Source organism: Pelodiscus sinensis, chromosome 10 (genome assembly GCF_049634645.1).
Source record: "Pelodiscus sinensis isolate JC-2024 chromosome 10, ASM4963464v1, whole genome shotgun sequence".
In the NCBI taxonomy this organism is placed as follows: Eukaryota; Metazoa; Chordata; order Testudines; family Trionychidae; genus Pelodiscus; species Pelodiscus sinensis.
In genome coordinates, this window is record NC_134720.1 from 10747072 (window position 1) to 10770247 (window position 23176).

Genomic DNA, 23176 nt, shown 5'->3' on the forward strand with positions numbered 1-23176 from the left:
CTTATGAAACTTCCTGCTACAACTCAGGACCAAAGCTATACAAACACACCTCCAAATCCTCAATCAGGAGTTTTCTATCTACTGCCCAAGATACACAAACCTAGAAAACCCGGACAACCCATCATCTCAAGCACTGGCACACTTACAGCAGGATTATCTGGTTATATTGACTCTCTCCTCAGACCCTATGCTACCAGCAGTCTTAGCAATCTTCAAACACACCACCGACCTCCCAAGGAAACTACAGAACATTGGTGTTTTCAGGAAGATTACTGTTCTGGTCACCATGAAAGTAGAAGCTCTTTACACCAACATTCTACATGAAGACAGATTACTGGCCATGAGAAATACTATCCCTGATGACTCCACTGTACACTTTATTACAGAGCTCTGTGACTTCTTCCACTGGCTGCTGGCCCCACCCCTGGGTATTATACAGTAGTTGAGTAACTGATAAGAATTAATGCGGTTACTCGACTATTCAATTATTAAAAATTAGGGATGTTAGATATTGGCTATCATGCCGGGTAAATTTGCAACTTTATGCATTAAGCTGCTACACACATTTTACCTTGATACTACTGATCACCAAATTACAAGTTTTCAAATGGTACCTCACATGGCATACCTTGTACAAAGATAATTACAACAGCATACAATATATAGATGTGAACTTAAGGTGTATTCCATTACAACATACATCTGACTCCAGAAGAAAAAAGGGTATGAAATAAAGATTATTAAGCCTGTTTTTCCTCCCTTGCCATCCTGGAGTCAAGTTGCTGACGGTTCCAGAATCTAAATGCCACAGAAACTACTACCAACTTTCTAAATCTATGCCACCCTAGAGGGAAGCAACAAGTGATTCTTGGTTGGAAAAAAAATTCTCTGAAAATGAAGAAAAGATACCTAATGCATGCTAAAGACCAAAAAATGGAAGGAACTGCAGCAGCTGATGACTGCAATGAGCACTTATACATTTGGCTCAAAACATTTGATGCTGAGGAGAGCAGGTCACTCAAGTGGTCCCAACAGGCACTGTTTTTCTTGAAGATGCCTGAAGCTCAAAAGCACTAAAGAGCTAGAAAGTAGAAATATGCAGAAGCTACATCAAAGACTTTTTTAAAGCATAAAAGATATTAGGCCATATAAATAAACAACAAATCAAAGTGGAACTTTTGAATAGACCATCATGCATTTCAAGTTGTCCACAAAGTTTCAGAGATTTTAAAGGAACAACACTATTTCCCCTCCCATTTCAAAGGGTATGTCTACACTACAAATGTTACATACAGCAGCACAGCTGCGGTGCTGTAGCTATGCTACTTAGTTTAGATGTTGCCACAATGATGGAAGTATTTCCCCTCACATCACTGTGATGTATGCATGCGTACGTGTACACACACACACACACACACGACAACTCTTTCAGAGACCTGCAAGCATCTTCACTAGGATTGGGTCCACTTAATTTAATCTCTCAGGGTTGTAAGTTTTTTAATAGCATAGTTATATTGAGTAGATGAGGCACTACTAATATTGAGTAGATGAGGCACTAACATCCCCACTAATTTTAGAGAGTTTGGGGTGCCTGAATGCCACTTGTTTGTTTCATATGCAGTATCTAAAAGGATACTCAGCTATTTTCTGGTTTTTTTTAAATATTGATGTTTTGCAACAAAGAACACAGGCTCTAACTTTAAAATTAAATAATACTTGTGAAGTTTTAAGTAGATCTACAAACTACAAAAGACCTTTCAGATATTAACTTTTAAGTAATACTATTCCTAAATATGTTTCTTCCCCTTCTCACTCTCAGATCAAACTTCTCCCTCCTATTTTAATGAATAATTCAAAGCCATCTGAAAAGTCCTGTATACCACCTCCTCTCACCCCAATTGATAAATTTCTCCAGTGCCAGGAAAAGGGCAGAGATCTGTTGAGCAATTTCAGTGTTGCAATTTTTTTAAGAAGCTGAAAAATACCCCTTTCCTCGCCCCTGCACACTCCCAGGCAAAAAAGGAGCAGTCATTGCCCTGCAGAAGGGATCTGAGCACCAGCTGGAGAAGGAATCGAAAACCAGCCTTTGACCTGCGAAAAGAGGGGGGAGGAGAAAGGAGGCTTCATTTGTGACGAGTCGGCCCCAGACGGGCGGTTTCACCCCCACTCGCCCTCAGAGGCTGAGGGATGGACTCACTCCACTCTCCACCAGCGAGGGCGGATCACTCCCAGTGGGGCGGAGGGGTGGTCTCTTCCCGCTCTCCCCCAGTGGCAGAGAGGGCACTTCCCGCGCGCTCCCCACATCCGTCCCCGTGTGGCAGCGAGACGCTGCTGTAGCCACTTCCCTCTTTCGCACGGCGCTAGATCCGCGCCCGGTCTGCCTCCCTCCGACAGGCATCCCCAGCCGCAGCCCAAGCCCGATCCCCGGACTGAGGGGCCGGGCGCGGGGCCCTCATGCGCCGCTGCCGGTGTCGCACAGACAATCACAAAGTCCTTTCCGCCCGCAGTCACTCACCTGCCCCGGCACAGGCAGGAGCACCCAGCGCTGCCCTCCTGCCGCCGCCTTCCAGCCAGCGCAGCCGCGACTCAGGAGCCCCTGCGAACAACTCACATGAAAGCGCGAGGCCTCCAGAGTGCGCGCGCGCGGACGCCCTACAGCTGAGGTGAGAGGGAGGGAGGTTACCTAGGCAATAGCTTCCCTTAACTCCTCCCACCCTCCACCAGCTCAGCCAATCCCATTGTGACTTTCAGTATCAGCCGGGGCCTGATGAAGTGTCGCCCCGCCCCTTCTCGCTCTGTGGGTTGGGCTCGACTTCCCTCCCGCTGCTGCTGACAGCGCATGTTGGCGACGCGGAGGGTGGCTCAGGCCCCTGGAGCGCAAGGCGAAGTGGAGGAAGGGAAGCGGCTGTGGAGGGGCCCAGGCAAGGTGGCTTGCACCGTGGCCAGGCTGAGGCGTGTGGCAAGGCAGGAGTGTGGGGGAAACGGCAGAGGTGAGCGAAAGAACCACACCATTATGGATATACAGCACCTGCATCGCTAGAAAATACGAAGAGATGGCAGTGTTCCCTAATGCAGCCAGCCTGCGTGGCCCGTCAGCAAACTCAGTCATTAGGGCAGGAGCGGGCAGCCTCACGAAGGCAGCCCAATATGAAGACTTATACCAGGATCAGACTGTGAGACCGTGGGTCCACTGCAGGTGGAGGATAAGGGTTGCCCCAAGATGGGTGCCAAATAGCAAGCTGTCCAGCAGTTACAGCAGTTCTCCCTGAATCCCCAGCCTGGGACTTGGTTGCCCACCCATGGAGGAATGAACTAGGAGTTTGGCTGCTCGGTTGTGTGATGCAAAAAATGAGTTTGTTTTAATTTTAACAGCTTTCCTGGAACTGGCTGGTTTAGGCTCCAGACTGCTGTGGCTCTGCATTTTAAGTGTAGTAAGAGCCTCTGGGCTCTTACTACATTTAAAATGCTGTGGCTGTGCAGTTCCAGACTGGCAGGAGCCAGGACTGATTGGTCTTGGCTTGAGCTGGGTCTAGTAGCCTCTGTTCGCAGAAGCCCAAGCTGGCCACAGGCAGGGGCTGCTCCAGCAGCGCCCTTGTTCATGACCAGCCCCAGTTGCCACATACAGAGGCATTTCCGGCAGCAGCCCCTGTCCGCACCGGGGGAGGGCAGCTCCCCACTGGGATTCCCACAGACAGGAGCTGCTGCCAGAGCAGCCTTGGCCCACCATAGGCAGAGGCTGCTTTGTAGCAACCTCCCCTACCCCCAATGCCTCTGATAGATGCAGCAGGGAAGGGCAGCTTAGGAGCTGGTGCTGGGAGGAGCCAGCTTAAGTCTCCCCTCCCCATGTCACATACAGAGGCGGCAAGGGGGGAAAGCGAGCAGTCGAGTGCTCAACTTGACTGCCCAATAAGCTTAGTCTTCATTGAACTACTCATTTACATCTCTATGCTGTTCCTGTATAACTATAACTTGCACAAAATAAATGTTGTACATAGTGAGCCTAGGCACTCCAACTGAGGTCAATTTCAAAATTCCTATTGATGTCAATAACAGCAGAAATGAAGTTTTACTGTATTAATTTTTTCATGTTTAAAATGCAAAATAGTTATGGAAGGCATATTAAAACACTTATAATCTATCTCTGTCACACACAAACACATTTTTAAGTTTTCACCTTTGAAAATAAAAAGAATCATACATTTCACTTTTGCTTCTATTCAATTTCACTTTCAGATACTCTAACAATGCATGTTAAGATTGGAAAATCATAGAGGAAAGTTTGCTTTGTTTGTTCCACTCCAATTTTATTTTTAAAGAGAAACTTTAATCCCAACTGTCTCTGATTAACCTAGACACTGCATGAGAGATCAGTGGGTGATGCAATATTTAGGCAAAATATCAAGAAGTGGAGCTTGCTTACTATATGCCAGATTTTTGCTCACCTTACTCTTCATTGTTTGTATGTATTAATAGTGATAGAAATGTAGCCGTGTTAGTCTGGTGTAGCTGAAACAAAATACAGGACTATGTAGCACTTTAAAGACTAACAAGATGGTTTATTAGATGATGAGCTTTCATGGGCCAGACCCTCCACTATTTGATCTGAGGAAGTGGGTCTGGCCCATGAAAGCTCATCATCTAATAAACCATCTTGTTAGTCTTTAAAGTGCTACATAGTCCTGTATGTATTAATAGTTCCTGTGAGTGTTTATGTTCAGTTCCTTTAGGACTATTTAGTATAATTGGTAAAATGTGACAGTTCTTTCTGAATATCATGATTTTTAAGACTGTAGGACTATGATAGAGATGTTTCTGTATAGGAAAAATGCAATATCTGTTAATAATTAAAATAAAAATAAACTCATTATCAGATAAGAGTCCTGATCATACAAATATTTTCTGGTTGTAGGCCAAGTTATTGCAGCTAATACATCCACTTTTGATCACTATCCTAACTTCATCCAACTTAAACCAATCCAAATTAGTTTCTTTAGTATTTCTTTACCAAAGGAGATTTGTTTGTGGAAGCCAGATAGTGTGAGAAGTAGGGATATTTGACTCTTGACTCTGTTCTAATTTTATTATTATTTGAAATATTAAATCTCAAATATCTTGCTCTAAAACCTCAATATTTGGGCTGTTTGTTGGCATTAGTAATACTTTTTAGTACCTTGAATATCACTGGAAATTGTGTAGAAAATGTATATTCTTTCTGGCTTTTGTAAACTGTTGGTTGTTCCTCATGTGCGAATGCAGTCTTTATAAAGTGCAAACTGGTGATGGTTTTCATGAATATTTAATAGACTGAGCAGGGGAATTGGTACCCAGGAACTCTGGATTCTTTACTCTGCGATCCTTTGAGCTTAATAATTATATTGTATAGTTGAGCAGCATCAGTTATTTATAGAAGTCAGACTACAGTAAAACAACACTAACAGCTAGATAGGCAGTTACCATTATATTTACTTTATATGTGTGAATCAGTTTCAGTGGGGCTGTGCTCCCATGAGATCATAGGTGATTGAGGTCTTAGACTATAAGCTCTTTGAAGGAAAGACTGTTTTAATTTTGTGGCTATACGCTTAGAAGAAAAGAGGGGAAAACATTTAAAAAATAAAGGCTGCAAAACAATTGATAGGAAGCAAAAAGAGACTGGAGGTGGGGAATCACTCTAATGTCCTGAGAGAAGTAATCCAAAACTAAATAAGTAGGTTGGAAATCCTTAGGAAACAATTGGGATCAAGCAAAACTAAAACACAATTGTTAGTAATAAACAAGATATTATCTATTTTCTTGCTAGCACCCTATCACAAAAACAATCTGCTTGGGATGGTTTCTATGCACAATCCCTGGTTTTTGTTTTTGTTTTAAATTTTTTTTAAAAAAGAGTGGTGGATAACATCAGCGAATATTTTTTCTCCTGAAAAAAATGTTCTATTCAAAACTGAGAGAATACAATTTTGTGAGTATAATGACTGCTTTGTTTGCCACACATCACTCCTTTATCAGTATGCTATCTAGTGTAATACATCTAAAGTACTTTAGAATTCCTCACATATGAAAAGTAATGTCAGATTCCATAGTTATAGAATACTGTACTCAATCCCACACAATTTTGGGTTTTAGGATCTGTCAAACTGAGATGTACAAAACTAGTTTGAATTTGCAAATCTTTCCCCTATATTTTAATTTTTTCCTTAGCTGTATTAAAGAAAAGATTGCAAAAACAAAAGGAAAAGCTATGTAGCACTTTAAAGACTAACAAGATGGTTTAATAGGTGATGAGCTTTTGTGGGCCAGATCCACTTCCTCAGATCATATTCTGGAAGAGAATTGGCCAATCTGAGGAAGTGGGTCTGGCCCACAAAAACTCATCACCTATTAAACCATCTTGTTAGTCTTTAAAGTGCTACATAGTTTTTCTTTTTGTTTTTGAAAGATCAGACTAACATGGCTACCTCTCTATTACTAAAGAAGAGATTGTGAGCCTACATGATACATGGACAAGAAAAGGAGAACCACGTGTAAAAACTTAAGCTAAGTTGTGTCCTAAAGTAAATGTGATTTCTAGACCATGTATTTTTTGTTCAATTCGCCTTCCCCCCATACTACTCACTCCCTCTCCCTCTCAGTTTCTGTCACTGCCTCCCTTGATTTTGTTATTTTACCCATAGATTTTCATTTATTTTCTCTACCCTTTCCCTCTTCCCAGCCTGTCCAACACAGAAAAGAAAACAGATAAGTTACATGTATGAGCTAGTTAGTTAGATAAAATGAGTTTATTTATCCTTAATAATAATGTAGGTAGAAAAGGAATTTAGGATTTAAGTTTTTTTTCAGGTTGATCCATTAAGAAAAGCTGCACCAGGCAGCTATGAGCATTGACTTCAGATAAGCATATTTTACAGCCCCTAAAATGACTACTTTTCTCATAGTGCTGGTATGATTTCCCCTTTTGAGTAAGGGTGTTAGCTACTCTTCTGTCCTCGTGTACTCATGTCCCATCTTGTTAAATATGTTCTGTGTTGGCCAGCACTACTTTTTATTTGCTTCTATTGTTTCTTTCCTACTCACAGAACAGAATGCAAGACACAACAGCACAAAGGAAACACCTATAGAAAAACATCAGTCTGCAGAAATAGGACACTGTTGAAGACAAGGGGTGAATGAATGAAAGAGGAAAGTGAAACAAAAAGGCTGTGTCTACACTGGCATGAATTTCCGGAAATGCTTAAAACGGAATACTATTCCGTTTTCAGTTTTTCTGGAAAAGGAGCATCTACATTGGTAGGCTGCATTTCCGGAAAAGCGTCTGTGGCCAATGTAGATGCGCTTTTCCGGAAAAGAGCCCCGATTGCCATTTTCGCAATCGGGGCTTTTTTCCAGAAAAGACTACTGGGCTGTCTACACTGGCCCTTTTCTGGAACAATGTTCCGGAATAAGGACTTATGCCCTAGCGGGAGCAGAATAGTTTTTCTGGAATAGTGGCTGATTTTGTACAGTAGAGCATCGTTGCTTTTCCGGAAATTCAAGGGCCAGTGTAGACAGCTCGCAGCTTATTCCGGAAAAGCGGCTGATTTTCCGGAATAAGTGGCCCAGTGTAGACACAGCCAAAAAGTTCTCCCCCTTCAAAGGTGCTCTGCAAAGGATTTTTTTTAAAAGAACTAAACTTATTTATTTATACAAGGGAACAAGTTTGAAAACTTTTTCTTTTACTAAAGATTGTTATGCTCATTATCTTAAATGCCAGGAGTGTTAGTTCTATTATTTCTTAGTTTGGCTGGAAGATCCGCTAAATATCTCAAAGAATGTACATTGTTAACTATAACAATTAATGGATGGACAATGGTGACTATTGTTTTGGAGAAAGAAATGTTAGTCATTCAAATTAAAAAGATGTTAACAATAACAAAAAATATTAGAGGGGTAGCCGTGTTAGTCTGAATCTGCAGAAGCGATGAGGAGTCCTGTGGCACCTTATAGACTAACTGAAGTGTAGGAGCATAAGCTTTCGTGGGCAAAGACCCACTTCGTCAGATGCATCTGACGAAGTGGGTCTTTGCCCACGAAAGCTTATGCTCCTACACTTCAGTTAGTCTATAAGGTGCCACAGGACTCCTCATCGCTTCTGCAAAAAATATTAAACAGTCATCAGACCAAATTTATGTTCTTTGTTTAAATGCTATTTCAATATTGGGCTCCATTTTCCAAACGTGAGTCCCTAAAGTTAGGTGCTAAACCCACATTTAAGCTCCTAAACTATGTGTTGATAGTTATTACAGCTCCTAGTGACTCCAATATGTGAAGAGAGGATATTCATCCCACCTACAGAAAAATTCTGCATATAAGGTAAAAATATTGCAAGACTTGGAATATTGCAACAGTTTGTAAGTGAGAAGATAAAGAAGTAGCTGGATATAGGTAGGAGGTTATAACACCATCTCAATACATAGCACAGTCTATAAACAAAAGACATCACACTGAATTATTTCCCTCTATATGACAGTTTTAAAACAACATGATATCAGTCCTGTCCATGACCGTTATGTGTGTCAGAGTGTACTGTTAAAATAGTAATGGTTATAAAAAGAAACTTGGCAATCAGTAGAGCACTGATTTTTTTAAAACCAAAATGTTGATTTAGAAAGTGTACTGTACAGTTGTTATATGTTGATCTCTTCTTATCCTTGTACTACTATTTGTCCCTATGATAAGCTTCTCTTTGTTTCTCACAGCTAATACAATGAAGGGGGAGGTAACGGCAAATAATGGACTGAGTGACATCAGACTGAAAATGCAGATGCCAGACAGGAACGGATGTACAGCTTGGCTAACAAACCCAGAGCCTGCAACGAGAAGTTGTTAGTAGTACTTTGCTATATCATGGTATTTAACATTTACAAAATTCACTGCAAAATACACCATTAATGAAACATCATTGTTGAGAATTTACAGTATTTGCAAAGGACAGAGGAAATTCAAACAGACTGCTACACCTTTTGGATCTGACGAAGTGGGTCTTTGCCCACGAAAGCTTATGCTCCAATAAATCTGTTAGTCTATAAGGTGCCATAGGACTCCTCATCATTTTTACACCTTCACCTGTTACAGAATGCTCAGCAGGTCAGGTTGCTATGTGCAACTCATTGTGCTGCTACAATCACTCGGCTGGCTTGTCATTTTGACAGCTCAATTTAAGGTCTCCATCCTCACATTCAAACTCTCAGTGGAATTAGCTCAAACAATTTAAGAGATTGCCTCTCCCTGAGTGTTTGAGCTGCTGTCCACCAGAAATCTGAGACCATCAGTGCATAACTCCAAGAGCTTATCAAATAGCTGGTAGCATCTAAATTTCAAATCTGGAACTCAAATAGAGGGTAGTGAAGGAAAAGGAATTGAGCATGCTAGCTGTAATCAGTGGTTAGTGGCAATGTGATATCAACTGCACATTTTTAAAAAAAAAAATTATTTTTAAAATATAAGTTTGGAAATAGGATGAGCGGGCAAAGAGATGATGTAACAGAAGTCTAGGAATAGGAGGACAAAGAAGGAAGGTAAAAAAATACTGAAAATGGAAGGAATGAAAGGGAGAGAAATACAGGAAGGATGGATGGGTGCACTGATGTGTGTTTTCCAGGTATAAAAGGAATCATTGGAGGGTAGTTCCTGGCAGAATATCAGTATCACTCAGTCAACTGAAGCAGCAATCCATGGTTAATGGATTCACAGGCTACTGAGAGGTCCAACATGAGAATAAATGCCAGTTAACCTCAGATTAACCAAAGATCATTCATAACTATGACAAGTGTCATCTCAATAGAATGCTGGAATTCAGAATGGAATCTGCCAGGGCGATGGTAGCCACATGCATGTGGAATTGTCAAACTCTGTCTTCTCAACCACCTCCCCAAAGGTGGTGAAGCGTAAGATCATGCAGGATTGAACAGCAAGTCCTCCAGCATAAAAAGAAAGCATCTAGAAGAAGAATTAGACTTCAGTGTGTTTAAGAATTGTCAGCACTCACTTCATTGTACAATGAAGTATTAGCAATGCCTCTCAATATTGACACAAGAGCTACCACATGTGCTCTGAGACTTTGGTATACATTGGGATCAGGACCACAAGTGGTGGACCTCAAGAAACTGAGAAGATATTAAGATGCAACTGAAGAATCATTTACTGCTGGTGATGAAGCACAAAAACCAGAAACCAAGTTTGTTTTCAGAAAAAATAATATATGTTTACTTATACTAGGGGACTTAACTTCCTGCTCACTACGCTCACCAACCCCCCTCTCTCTGGCCATTTTTGCTTCTTTGAGAGAGCCTGTTGATGCTGTTGACATGATGATGTCATTTTGTTGCCCAGCAGGAAAATTCTGTCGTCCGTCAGAAAAAACTTTTTATATAGAGAGAGGTGGTGCCAGAGCCTTTTACCTGCTGCAAAGAGGGGTAGGAGTGAGGAAACCGCCAGCATGGCAAGCAGGGAGCTTGGTGCATCCCGCTGCTGTGCTCACCCCCACCCGAGTGGACCATGCTGCCCGTGGGACTCCCTCCACTTCAGCTTCCCCTGTGAGGGAGGCAGGTGACACACAAAACCCTTTGTGGTGTGGCTGTTACTCCATGCCCATGGCTTTTCCACACTGAACCCACTGACAGTGTGGGCTGCGGACAGGCCAGACTCATGGCTCCTCTCTGCAGCGATCCAAGTTCTCTCGGAGTGCTGAAGAGAGGAGCCATAAGTCCGGCCTGGCTGCAGCCCATGCTGTCAGTGAGTGCAATGTGAAAAAAACGTGGGCATGAAGCAGCAGCCACACCACAAAGGGTTTTTCTGTGTCACCTGCCTCCCTCACAGGTGAAGCTAAAGTGGAGGGAGTCCCACGGGCAGCATGGTCCACTTGGGTGGGGGTGAGCACAGCTGTGAGCCGCCATTCACTCTACCCAGTGTTCACTGTAATGGGTTGTCCCAAACTGAGTTCTCCATGTGAGAACTAACAATACGGCCAAGAATGACCTTGAACGGATTACTACAGATTACGTAGCACTGGGAAGAAGGATCAAAGAATTCGGAGCTCAAGTGGTGTTCTTGTCCATCCTCCCTGTTGAAGGGAAAGGACTGAGCAGGGATCGTTTAATTGAGGAAGTAAATGCATGGTTGCACAGGTGGTGTCGGAGAGAGGGCTTTGGTTTCTTCGACCATGGGACTCTGTTCCAGGCACAAGGATTGTTAGGAAGAGATGGGATCCACCTAATGAAGAGAGGAAGGAGCATCTTCGCGGGCAGGCTTGCAAGCCTAGTGAGGAGGGCTTTAAACTAGGTTCATTGGGGGACAGTGACCAAAACCCTGAGGGGAGTAAGAAAGTCGGATACTGGGAAGAAATGCAAAGAGGAATGAGCAGCAAAGGAGGACCCCTGATTTGAATGGAGAAGGTACGGAGATTAACTGGTTATCTGAGGTGTTAGTACACCAATGCAAGAAACCTGGGTAACAAACAGGAAGAACTGGAAGCCCTGGCCCAGTCCAAGAAATATGATTTAATTGGGATAACAGAGACTTGGTGGGATGACTCGCATGACTGGAACGCCGTCATGTAGGGTATAAACTGTTCAGGAAGAACAGGCAGGGGAGAAAAGAAGGAGGAGTTGCACTATATGTAAGAGAGCACTATGATTGCTCAGAACTCCAGTATATAGAGGGAGAAAAGCCTATTGAAAGTCTGTGGGTTAAGATTAGAGGTGCAGACAACAGCAGTGATGTTACGGTTGGTGTCTACTACAGGCCGCCGAATCAGGTGGATGAGGTAGATGAGGCTTTCTTTAGACAACTGAGAGAAGCTTCCAGATTGCAGGCCCTGGTTCTCGTGGGGGACTTTAATCACCCTGACATCTGTTGGGAGACCAATATGGCAGTACACAGGCAATCCAGATATCCACAACAGTCTGCAAAAGCTAACTTCTTGGTCTAACTGCTGAAGGAACCGACCAGAGGCTGTGCACAGCTTGACCTTCTGCTCACAAACAGGGAGGAACTAATGGGAGAAGTAGAGGTGGGTAAAAACCTCGGAAGCAGTGATCATGAGTTGGTAGATTTCAGGATCCTGACCAAAGGAAGAAAAGAGAGTAGTAAAATGCACACCTTGGACTTCAGAAAAGCAGACTTTGACTCCCTCAGAGACCTGATGGGCAGAATCCCCTGGGATGCTAACATGAAGGGGAAAGGAGTCCAGGAGAGCTGGTAGTATTTTAAAGAAGCCTTATTGAAGGCACAGAAAGAAACCATACCAATGCGTACCAAGAGAAGCAAACCTGGTAGGAGACCAGATTGGCTTACAGGGGAAATCCTTGGTGAACTTAACCACAAAAAGGGAGCTTACAAAAAGTGGAAACTTGGACAAATGACCAGGGACGGGTATAAATGTAGAGGTCGAGAATGCCGGAGGGTTATCAGGAAAGTGAAGGATAATAAGAAAGGTTTCTACATGCATATTAGTAAGAAGAAGGTGATCAGAGAGGGCATAGGGCATCTACTGAATGAAGGAGGTAATCTAGTGACAGATGACGTGGGGAAAGTTGAAGCACTCAATGCTTTCTTTGCCTCTGTATTCACGGACAAAGAGGGCTCCCGGACTAATGCTCTAAGTGACTCAAGATGGGATAAAGATGGACAGCCGTTGGTGGGTAAAGAACAGGTTAGGAACCATTTAGAAAAGCTAAACGTACACAAATCTATGGGTCCGGACTTCATGCATCTGAGGGTACTGAGGGAGTTGGCAAATGTCATTGAAGAGCCTTTGGCCATTATCTTTGAAAAGTCGTGGAGATCGGAAGAGATCCCTGATGACTGGAAAAAGGCAAATATAGTGCCCATCTTCAAAAAAAGGGAAGAAGGACGATCCAGGGAACTATAAGCCACTCAGTTTTCCTCAGTCCCTGGAAAAATCGTGGAAGGGATCCTTAAGGAATCCATTTTGAGGCACTTGGAAGAGGGGAAAGTGATCAAGAATAGTCAGCATGAATTCACAAAGGGCAAGTCATGCCTGACCAATCTGATTAGTTTCTATGATGAGGTAACTAGCTCTGTAGACATGGGAAAGTCAGTGGATGTGATATACCTTGACTTTAGCAAGGCTTTTGTTACGGTCTCCCACAATATTCTTGCCAGCAAGTTAAGGGAATGTGGATTGGATTAATGGACGGTAAGATGGATAGAAAGCTGGTTAGAAGGTTGGACTCAGCGAGTAGTGATCAATGGCTCATTGTCAGGATGGAGGTTGATTTCTAGTGGAGTGCCCCAAGGTTCAGTTCTAGGACTGGTTTTGTTCAAGATCTTTATTAATGACCTGGATGAGGGGATGGATTGCACTCTCAGCAGGTTTGCAGATGACACTAAGCTAGGGGGAGAGGTAGATAGGATCTAGAGTGTCTTAAACTATTTGGAAGATTGGGCCACAAGAAATCTGATGAGGTTCAACAAGGACAAGTGCAGAGTCCTGCACTTGTGATGGAAGATTCCCAAGCATTGTTATAGGCTGGGGACCAACCAGCTAAGTAGTAGTTCTGCAGAAAAGGACCTGGACATTACAGTGGATGAGAAGCTGGATATGAGTCAATAGTGTGCCCTTGTAGCCAAGAAGGTTAATGGCATATTAAGTTGCATTAAGAGGAGCGTTGCCAGCAGATCCAGAGACATGATTATTCCCCTTTATTCGGCTCTTGTGAGGCCACATCTGGAGTATTGTGTCCAGTTCTGGGCCTCCCACTACAAAAAGAATGTGGATGCATTAGACAGGGTCCAGCGGAGGGCAACCAAAATGATTATGGGGCTGGAGCATATGATCTAAAAGGAGAGGCTGAGGGAGTTGGGTCTGTTTAGTCTGCAGAAGAGAAGAGTGAGGGGGGATTTGATAGCAGCCTTCAACTTCCTGAAGGAAGGTTCCAAGGAGGATGGAGAAAGGCTGTTCACAGTAGTGATGGATGGCAGAATAAGGAAATATGGTCTCAAGTTGCCGTGGGAGAGGTCCAGGTTGGATATTAGGAAAAACTATTTCACTAGGGCTGTGTCTAGACTGGCAAGTTTCTCCGCAAAATCATCTGCTATTGTGGAAAAACTTGCCAGCTGTCTACACAGGCCGCTTGAATTTCCGGAAGAGCACTGACGATCTCATGTAAGATTGTCAGTGCTTTTCCGGAAATACTATACTGCTCCCGTTTGGGCAAAAGTCTTTTTCCGAAAGACTTTTGCCCAAAGGGGCCAGTGTAAACAGCACAGTAGTGTTTTCCGCAAAAAAGTCCCGATCGCAAAAATGGCGATCGGGGCTTTTTTGCGGAAAACCGCGTCTAGATTGGCCACGGATGCTTTTCCGCAAAAAGTGCTTTTGCGGAAAAGCATCCTGCCAATCTAGACGTGCTTTTCCGAAAATGCTTTTAACGGAAAACTTCTCAATTAAAAGCATTTTCGGAAATTCATGCCAGTGTAGACGTAGCCCAGGAGAGTGGTGAAGCATTTAAATGGGTTATCTAGGGAAGTAGTGGAGTCTCCATCCCTAAAGATTTTTAAGTCTCAGGATTGGTCCTGCCTAGGGTAGGGGTCTGGACTTGATGACCTTCTGAGGTCTCTTCCAGCTCTATGGTTCTATGATTCTATGAGTTGGGGACCCATCTTGCCTCCTTCTCTGGCATCACAGCATCATTGGGGAAAATCTCTCTCGCTCTTGCCTACACACGTGATGATGTCATTCTGTTTCCCGTCAGTAAAAACGTTGATATATATATGAGAGACAGACAGAGAGACAGACAGACAGACAGACCAGAAAACTAATGACCTGATCCTGTAAGTTACTGAGTACCCGCCACTCCTGTTACCACTCAGAAACTTGCCAGATCAAGCCTTTTGTACAGATATCTTTGAGTGAGAAAACATGGAACCCCACATCATCCTGTTCACAGAAGGACATTGTAGTGTATAACCTCACTTTAACATTTAACCCATTTTTATGTAATCTTCCTATCATTCATTATCTCAGTTTAGTTGCTCACATGTAGTGACCTGGATTCATAATCAGTGCCAAGATTTCTGTGCAGCACTAGGAATAGCTGCATTGTTAGAGCTTTCATTCTTTGGATGAGATAGTAAACTGAGGTCCTTTGTGTTATTTCTGCTGATTGTCTCAACCAAATTTAAAGATCCCATGACACATTTTGAAGATGTAGTTAGCTTATTTATTCTTTTACTAAAAATTAGTTCTAATGTTCAGCAGATTATAATAAGTTAGCTATTTCTGAAAGTGTAATAGCTTACATATCTGCCTACATAAATCTTTACTACCAATAACTAGCTTATCACTCCCGGAATGTATTGATTGTGAAAGGTGTCATGTTAGTGGATTTTGAGGGGAGCAACCAGTTCACTGATGCACCCATAGGTGGGGGTGTTGGCCCCAAAAATGGTATAAAAGGGGGCCATGTGGGGTGCTGAATAGAAGCTTACTGTCTGCTAATCCTATGTACGCTAGTCATGTGATGGTATAATGTCTGTGTGTGTAGTTAGGAGTCTGTAATCTGTGTAGATACAGAATATTTCTCTGCGTGTGGTTGAGCATTGGGCAGAGCCTGGCCTATGGACATGCTAATCAGTGAGGCCCTGTGGGACAATGGCACTCAATGGGCCAAGGACACACCTAAAGAATGAGTGGTGACTCATACCTAAGGGCTACCAGCAGGGAACACAGAGGAATGAGCCGTGGGCCAGGTGACCTGCTGAAGCCAAGAGACCAGGAAGGAGGGATAAATAGGTCATGTGGTGGACTCCATCTTGGTCTTCAGCTCAGCACTTCATCCCAGAGGCAGCAATGCAGGGATCGAAGAGCCAGGAAGAACTGTGGACCCATCCTGATCCTAGGATGCGCAACAAAGACTTTTAAACCAGCAGCTGTAACATCTCTGCTAGAGCCTGCATCGAGAACTGGGAGATTCGATGCATGTAATGTACTATTCCTTTAACAACCTTACTCTCATGCTTTTCTTCTTGTGGTAATAAACCTTTAGTTGTTAGATGCTAAAGGATTGGCTCAGCGTGATTTGTGGGTAAGGTCCAGAGGGTAAATTGACCAGGGATCTGTGGCTGGTTTCTTGGAATCGGACAGAACTTGTTCGGGGTAGGTGGGATTGGGTTCTAAGATTCCCCCACCTGTGTATGAGGCCCGGGGCCACGTGGGGCACAGATATTGCTGGAGTGTCGGAGGGGTTTTGCTCGTGAGGCTTCAGGCAGGCAGCTGAAGCACTCTGTGTGACTGGTTTATGGCCTGTTTGGAGAGGTCACCAGTCTGGGGGCTGTAAGGAGACCCGGATTTGAGCAATTCGACCTGAGCGGACGCCCTCAGCTGTGCCCAGACATGGCCCGGTCTGTCACAAAAGGTATTCTAGGAAAATCACATGCTACTCTTCAAAAGTAATTGACTGATAATATTGTGACTGAAATACAGGCAGTCCCCGACTTACGCGGATCCGACTTATGTCGGATCCGCAGTTCCGAACGGGGCTGCCCCAGAGTACACGGACTGTGGGAACTCGCGGTCCTGCCGCCCATGTACTCTGGGGCTTTCTCTGCGTCTCCCTGGTCTGCAGACCAGGAAGACGCAGAGCAAAGCCATGGAGGGGCTCGGGCAGCCCAGGGGCGCCTGGGCTGCCCAAGTCCCCCCCCCCCCGCGGCTTTGCAAAGCCGCGGGGAAGCCGGCAGCGGGACAGCCCAGACGCCCGGTGGCTGTCCTGCTGCAGGCGTCCTCAGAGGCTTTGCTCCCCGTCTCCCTGGTCTGCTGGTCTCCAGCAGACCAGGGAGACGGGGAGCAAAGCCGCGGAGGACCCACGCGGCGGGACCGCGGTGCGTCTCGGTCCGCCGCCCGTGTCTTCCTGGTCTGCTGGGGGGGGGGGGCGCAGCTAGTATGCTCCCCCCCCCCCCCAGCAGACTAGGCTTTTCTCCGGACGCCTGTGGCAGAGCAGCTGGGGTGCTGCCGGTTGGTCCCGCAGCGCCGCTCTGGGTGCTACTGGTCCAACCCAGCAGCACCCCAGCTGCTCTGGTCCTGATTCAGCCGCTGCTGGTCAGTTTCAGCAGCGGCTGAATCAGGATGCCTGGGGCAGAGCAGATGGGGTGCTGCTGGGTTGGTCCAGTAGTGCCGAGGAGCGGCGCTACTGGAGCAACCCAGCAGCACCCCAGCTGCTCTGCCCCAGGCGTCCTGATTTAGCCGCTGCTGAAACTGAGCAGCGCTGACTACAGGAAGCCCGAGGCAGAGTTGCTCTGCCCCGGGCTTCCTGGAATCAGCTGCTGATCAGTTTCAGCAGCAGCTGACTTGGGGACGCTTGGGGTTCTTAAGTTGATTCTGTATGTAAGTCAGAACTGGCGGTCAGTTTCAGCAGCGGCTGAATCTGGACGCCAGTTCCGACTTACATACAGATTCAACTTAAGAACAAACCTACAGTCCCTATCTTGTACGTAACCCGGGGACTGCCTGTATGTAGTAAGGTTAGAATTTTAAACAATTATAAAAGGAGAATAAATAGCTTGTTATAACATTTACAGTGGCCCAGTTTCTGATGCTCTTACAATAAATAGAACCTTACTCCTGGAGAGTGGAGTAACCCCACTGAACCCAGTGGGTGCATCTAGACTGGCAAGATTTTGCGCAAAAGTGGCCGCTTTTGAGCAAAAACTTGCCAGCTGTCTGCACTGGCCGCTTGAATTTGCACAAGAGCACTGACTTTGTAATGTACAAAATCAGTGCTTCTTGCACAAATACTTTCACACTCCTGCTCGGGAAAAAGCCCTCTTGCTCAAGAATACTTGTGCAAGAGGGCCAGTGTAGACAGGGAAGAACTGTTTTGTGCAAAAAAGCCCCAATGTCTAAAATGGTGATCGGGGCTTTCTTGCGCAAAATCGCATCTAGACTGGCCACGGATGCTTTTGCACAAAAGCACTTTTTGCACAAAAGCAGCCGTGCCAATCTAGGCGCGCTTTTGTGGAAATACTTTTAACGGAAAAACTTTTCTGTTCAAAGAGTGATAGAGATGTAGCCGTGTTAGTCTGGTGTAGCTGAAACAAAATACAGGACTATGTAGCACTTTAAAGACTAACAAGATGGTTTATTAGATGATGAGCTTTCGTGGGCCAGACCCACTTCCTCAGATCAAATAATGGAAGAAAATAGTCACAACCATATATACCAAAGGATACAATTTAAAAAAAAATGAACACACATGAAAAGGACAAATCACATTCATGTGTGTTCATTTTTTTTAAATTGTATCCTTTGGTGTATATGGTTGTGACTATTTTCTTCCATTATTTGATCTGAGAAAGTGGGTCTGGCCCACGAAAGCTCATCATCTAATAAACCATCTTGTTAGTCTTTAAAGTGCTACATAGTCCTGTATTTTTTTTTCTGTTAAAAGTATTTCCGCAAAATCATGCCAGTATAGACACAGCCAGTGAGATTTCCCATTGGTTAAGGATATGTATGTATTTATATCCCTTGCTGAGGCAGAGCTGACTTTTGTAAGGATCTGTCTACACTGAAAAGGTTTTTTTTGGAATAACCCAACAGGCAAATTTAAACCAATATAGCTAGACCAGGATAATTCCCACATGCAGACATTCTTATTCCAGTATCAATGTATTTAGGAAGACGTTTAATCTAAAACAAACAAAACAAAAACCCATTCTTATATCCGAATAGGTGTGCCCATATGGGAAAGTTACAGCTGTATATCTATATTGGTGTAAGAGGTAAAACTTGCTTGTGTAGACAAGGTTGGAGGATAGTAGAATCTAGCCCATTATTCTCCCATCCAGATGGCAACTGCATGCAATATTCCTTATTACTATGTCACCTTTTCTACTGTTGGAAAACAATGTCTAGTTATTAATTAAACTGTGTGTGCTGTCAATTAACTAAAACCTCAAGAAAGATGACAATGACCAAGCTAAGCTTTCCAATAGTTCTCAATGTAAATTGTAGTACAGTTTGTCAATGGATAGCATACGAAGATTTTTTCTGTTGTCTGTATACTCTCCTCCACTGGACACAACATGTTTTATATCCTCCTGGCTAATAGATGGCTAATAAAATAGGCTAAGAGTAGATTTTGCTACTTTTACCAAAAGGCAAAATCTAGACAAGAGATTAATCGTAGAAACTAGAACACAATGGAAGGATTTTAAAACAAAACACTTTTCTTTTGTCATCCTCGGATCTGTTATCTAGTCCATGCCTTCTGTTATGACCATTTTGATCATCTAGAGAATTTTATATTTCTCATGTGATTCAATGTTGTGAAAAGCTAATAGGGTAATAATCAAATCATACAACTGAGGATAGATGTTTTGTAAATGAACATCGTAATCAATCACATCTTAATCTGAAAAAAACAGCCTAATCTCTGAAAGTTGTCTTGCCTGCATGTAAACTGCTGTAACCTACAGCTTCTTTCATTCTGCTTAGGGCTTTATTTTCCTTTCTCCCACATCACCATTGTAAATCAGCAGTAATCACACACAAGATAATGGAGGTAAAACTGGTGTAAGAAAGAAAACTCATAGCAGAGAGGGCTCTAAACCACTTGTAAATTACATCAACTTAGTCTGTCTAAGATTCAGATACATTTATTGATGTGTAACTTGCACATTACTTCTGGATTTGTTCTAAGTGCCATTCAATGTGAAGACTTCCTCAAACACAAACTTTCTTTTATGTCACCTGAACTGCACATGATAAGAAAGCTAAAAGTGAACAGATTAAATTACAAAAAAGCAGTCATGTAGTACTTTAAAGACTAACAAGACAGTTTATTAGGTGATGAGCTTTTGTGGGCAGACACACTTCTTCAGATCTTATGAAGTCTGCCCCATGAAAGCTCATCACCTAATAAACTATCTTGTTAGTCTTTAAAGTACTTTTTTTGTTTTACCAAGATCAGACTAACATGGTTACCTCTCTGAGATTAAATTACAGCTACCATAAACATGGTCATCACATTAACTCTTCACTTACCCCCCTCCCAAAAAAGACAAAACTGTTGTGTATTGGAGTTGTGGATATAGCTCTTGTTGTTATAGTAACTGAGTTACTAGGGATCACTAGGGGTCAGCCCAGCCAGTTTGGGCTGGTTCTACTTAGTTCTGTGTTATGAAATAAATGGACACTTGCAAGTGCTCAAGCTCTCTGTTTCCAGAGATTTCTTCTAGCGGAACTCCAAACAATATACCATATTTTCTGGTGTATAAGACGACTTTTTATACTAAAAAATATCCCCCAAAAATCGGGGGTCGTCTTATACGTCGGGTATAAACATACTGTAGCTTCGGCTACATACAGAACCTCCCTGTGCTGATACTGTATGTACCGCGCTGAGCCAATCACGGCAAGCGGTGTATTCTATTAATGCATACAAAGCCTGCTCGGATTGGCTGAGTCAGAGAGGCGGGCTATTACAACCTTTGCCAATCCGAGCAGGCTTTGTATCAGCACAGAGACGTTCTGTATGTAGCCGAAGCTACAGTACTGTATTAGGGCACATCCAGCGGGCTAAAAGGTAATAATAGGGATGTAATAATAGGGATTTAAAATTATTTAAATCAAATCTGATGTTATTAAATGGTGTTGCCTCGGAAGGGGGGGTATTCTTATACGGCGAGTATAGGCCAAAACCTATGTTTTAACTAGAAAATTAGGGGGTCGTCTTATACGCCCAGTTGCCTTATACGCCGGAAAATACGGTAACGAGAGTGGGATACCTGTGCTGTCTCCAGCAACAGAGGAAGTAGAAGTTAATGTAAGAAAGCAAACCGTTTTGCTGTTCTGGAGGGTGGAGGTAAGAACTGACTGCTACACTGACAGTGCAAACAGAAACTAAGATCAGTGGCGCCCAGAGGCTGGAAAATAAAAATATTAAAAAGAAAGTAAGAAGGGAGTTGCAGCAGCCACTGCAACACTTACAGGGCCACTGGGACTTTCTGAGAAGACTATGGAGCAATGGCATGTATATACTGAGCATTTTGAACTTTCTGTTATTGCAAATGACATTAAGGAAGAGAAGAAGGTGCTAATATTCTTAAGTGTTGTAGAAACTAAGAACTACGCTTTGCTACACAGTTTACTGCTCCCTGTTAAGCCAGAGACCAAATCTTACAGTGACATTGTGGAAATCCTCGGGTCACATAATTGCAGAAAGGTGTACGTTGCACAACAGAGACCAAAAAGAAAGTGAAACATTTGTACAATCTGTAGCAATTTTGAAAAAGCTTGCAGAACACTGTGAATTTAAGGAGATGTTAAATGATGCCATATGTGACAGGTTAGTGTGTGGCCTTCACAGAGAAGCTATATGGACACCTCTATTAACTGAAGCTTATCTCACCCTACAGAAGGCTGTTGACATTGCAGTCTCCATGGAACTGGCCACACAGGAAGTGCAATACCTCAGTGCACCCTCTAGGGTGCATAAAGTTCCCCAAGAATCTATCCACAAAACAGTGGGGAGCCAAGAATGTTACTGCTGTGGTAAGCCAGGTCACCATGCATCTGAATGCTGGTGTAAGGACCTAGTGTATTGACAGTGTAGGAAAAAAAGGACACATTGAGTGGTGCCTGCAAACAAAAGAAAAAAAGGCCTAGACGAAAAGGGAAAATCTGCATATCATTGAGCAGACTCCTGATATCAAGGTGACACCCCATCTGTAGAAGTGCCTTGCTATGTTTTGTCTTTGGCAAGGGGCTCCCATGAATACTAGGTAACCCCTTTTGTGGACAGCAAACCTGTACGCATGGAAGTCGACACTGGTGCAGCAGTTTCGTTGGTCTCAGATGCTATGAATAAGGAAAAGCTAAAGCATCTTTTGCTTAAGGCAACAAAGATTGTTTTGAAGACATATACGGGAGAAGTGGTACCCCTATTGGGCACTACTGATGTTAAGGTGGAGCTTAATGGACAGAGTGCTGAATCACCACTGTTTGTGGTGAAAGGCCATTATCCAGCCTTAATGGTTAGATGGTGGCTTAGGAAGATCTAGCTGAACTGGGCAGAAGTGCACCATTCTTTAGATGACTAAAGAAGAAACAGGTCTGACCAATATATTAAAGAAACATGCTGCTGTTTTTGGAGAAAATCTGGGAAGTATGGAAGGAATCACCATGAAATTGAACATTAAACCTGGCAGCCAACCAAAATATCTGAAGGTCAGAACTGTGCCCCATGCAATCAGGCCAAAAGTTGAAGCGGACCTGGAACACCTACTCAAAAAAAGGCCAGCATGGGAATCTGTTACCATAGTCCATGGGTAACTTCAATAATTCCAATATTGAAGAAAGACGATTCTATTCGGATTTATGGAGATTTTAAGGTCATTGTTAACCCAGTGTAGTATTCAGAGTAATATCCTCTTCCCTGCATCTATGACTCTTTGTGGGCCTGGCTGGGGAACAAAAGTTAAGCAAGATTGATCTGAGTCAAGCATATTTAGGCTTGAGTCAGGCGAACCGGTGAGTGCTAACAGGAAGTTTAGACAGGGAGTTCTCCAGGTAAAGGAAAAGCAGATACAGGACTTTTGAGGGAAGTGTGTGTTGTTTTGGGGGCTTTTTTACTATGTGCTGAGCTTGTGTATGAGTGAGGGTTGGTGTGTGTGTGTTTTTTGCTTTTTTTCCCTGTGTTTTTGAGTGAGGCTTTAGAGAGGGAGTTCTCTAGGTAGAGGAGAAGCAGATACAGGACTCTTGAGGGAGGTGTGTATTGTGTTTGGGGCTTTCTTGCTGTGTGCTGAGCTTGTGTTTATGAGTGAGGGTTGGTGTGTGTTTTTGTTTTGTTTTGTTTGTTTTTTCCCCTGTGTTTGTGAGTGAGGCTTTTTTTTTCCACTTCCCCTTTGCCCTCCTCCTCCCCTTCATGGAGTGTGTGCTGTGATTGGCAGGTAGAAACTGTTGGCTTCTAATTAAAGTTTGAATTCTAGAAGCCTCTGCTGATTGGCTGAACCTTGGTAGGGGAAGGGACTTTCAGGCACTCCAGAGCTTTATAAGGCAGTGGGCAAGCGACCAAGGAGCTTGCGAACAGGTGAGTGCTAATTAAAGTTTGAATTCTAGAAGCCTCTGCTGATTGGCTGAACCTTGGTAGGGGGAGGGACTTTCAGGCACTCCAGAGCTTTA

At 43.6% G+C, this 23176-nt stretch overlaps 1 protein-coding gene and 1 long non-coding RNA gene across 7 annotated transcripts in view; one reads left to right on the forward strand and one right to left on the reverse strand.

Annotated features, from left to right (window-relative positions):
- The window catches only part of PIK3CB (phosphatidylinositol-4,5-bisphosphate 3-kinase catalytic subunit beta), a 229428-nt gene extending 226775 nt beyond the window's left edge, over positions 1-2653 (reverse strand). For 2 of the 5 annotated variants that reach the window (XM_075937524.1, XM_075937519.1), the window contains exon 1: positions 2516-2653. The gene's annotated coding sequence lies outside the window, so the exon portion shown is untranslated. Of the gene's footprint in view, positions 1-1893; positions 2092-2515 lie in introns of all 5 variants that reach the window. The other 3 variants (XM_075937522.1, XM_075937523.1, XM_075937525.1) reach the window with 3 other exon arrangements.
- LOC112546107 (uncharacterized) lies at positions 2533-9069 on the forward strand. 2 transcript variants are annotated; one of them, XR_012906202.1, is made up of 4 exons: positions 2533-2663; positions 2752-2990; positions 8274-8349; positions 8736-9069. It is a non-coding gene; the product is annotated as an uncharacterized LOC112546107 (long non-coding RNA). The 2 variants fall into 2 exon arrangements; XR_012906201.1 differs by lacking the exon at positions 8274-8349.
- Positions 9070-23176: the final 14107 nt, after the last annotated feature.